The sequence below is a fragment of the Corapipo altera genome, unplaced genomic scaffold (genome assembly GCF_003945725.1).
Source record: "Corapipo altera isolate COAL_440 unplaced genomic scaffold, ASM394572v1 79, whole genome shotgun sequence".
In the NCBI taxonomy this organism is placed as follows: Eukaryota; Metazoa; Chordata; class Aves; order Passeriformes; family Pipridae; genus Corapipo; species Corapipo altera.
The window spans coordinates 5,160-6,745 of record NW_020884927.1 but is presented as its reverse complement, the minus strand read 5'-3'; positions in this window follow the sequence as shown (position 1 = coordinate 6,745).

The window sequence follows — 1,586 nt, the reverse complement described above, 5'->3', positions numbered from 1 at the left end:
GGTCGATCCCGGGTGTCGCTTCCGGGTGTCAGTCCCGGCCGATCCCGGCTCTCGGGGCCGATCCCGGGTGTCAGTCCCGGACGATCCCGGCTCCCGGGGCCGATCCCGGGTGTCGCTCCCGGACGATCCCGGGGCCGATCCCGGGTGTCAGTCCCGGAGGATCCCGGCTCCCGGGGCCGATCCCGGGTGTCAGTCCCGGACGATCCCGGCTCTCGGGGCCGATCCCGGGTGTCAGTCCCGGACGATCCCGGCTCCCGGGGCCGATCCCGGGTGTCGCTCCCGGACGATCCCGGCTCCCGGGGCCGATCCCAGTTTCTCCCCGGGCAGCCGAGTCTCGCGCGGCGTTGCCATGCCAACGGGAGGGGGCGTGGCCAACGCCAGCAGAGGGACGGGATCCCCGCCCACCTCCCCACCCCGGTTATAACAGCGCCCCCTGGCGGGCGCTGCCAGCACAACGCCGCCGCTCCGGCTCATCCCGCCGGGATCGGCGCCTTCCCTCCACGGGACAGCTTTCCTCACGGACACCGCGAAGGGTCAGCGCCTGCCCCCGTCCCGGGGCACACGGCCAGGAGGCTGCCGCGCTCCGGCCACCCCGATCAGCTCAAGGCACGAAGATGCCCGGCGGGGGTGTGTTCCCCGACCCACGAGCAGGGCTGTGCCCGCTGCAACGGCGCGGGCGCGCAGGTCTGCCCCCCATCCCCCTGGGCAGCGCCGTCCTGCGCGCCAGCCCCTGGGAACCACCAGCATCCCGAGGAGAGGCCGGGCTCGCCTGCAGCCACCCCCGCTCCAGCCCGGCGGGCTCCGGCCCTGGCCCCGACCCCGGCCTGGCGGGGCCGCGGCTGCTTCCGGCCCGCCCTTGGGGCTCGGCGGGGCCGCACTCGGCATCGTTCGGCTGGGTTCGGTTCCGCTCGGCTCCGTTCGGGTTCGCTCGGTTCCGTTCGGGCGCTGTCGGGGCGGTGTCACTCCGCCCCCGGCCGGCCCGGCGGGTCCGCCCCGGTGTGCGGGCCCCGTGTGGGCTTGGGGCTTCGGTGGGAGAGGGGCTGGGTTTACTGACAGTAACTGAAGTTCTGAAAGTGTTGAACTGAGGAGCTCTGGAGCCCTTGCGGTGGTGTACAGCAGTTCGCGGTGCCCCCGCGGCTGTGGGGGAGCCTCTAGCATAAACTGCGGGTTGGCAGCTGCCAGAGCCACGGCAGCACAGGTCAGGGCTGATGCCCTCAAAGGCTTTCGCAGAGTCTTGTAAACTGTGATAAACAAAGTCTCGAGTTTCTGTAAGTTTCGAATAAGAGTTTATTATATGGTAAAAGCAAGCAGCCGGCTGGGTGACAGAAATGGGTCCAGTTTCCCAAATCTGCACATCCTTACTACAGGGTACATTTAGAATTTATCTTAGCTACTTCATGCATATTAATTATATCATATACATATACATTCTACAGGTTTTTGCTAAGTATTTAATATATGGGTTTTCTTACAGCTAGAGCTAAAAGGGTTATCTCTACAACCGGTCATAATTCATGCATCTTTGGACGAACAGGCGCCTAAAGATTTAAAGTTCTACCATATTTTATTCTTAGGATAGTATGGAA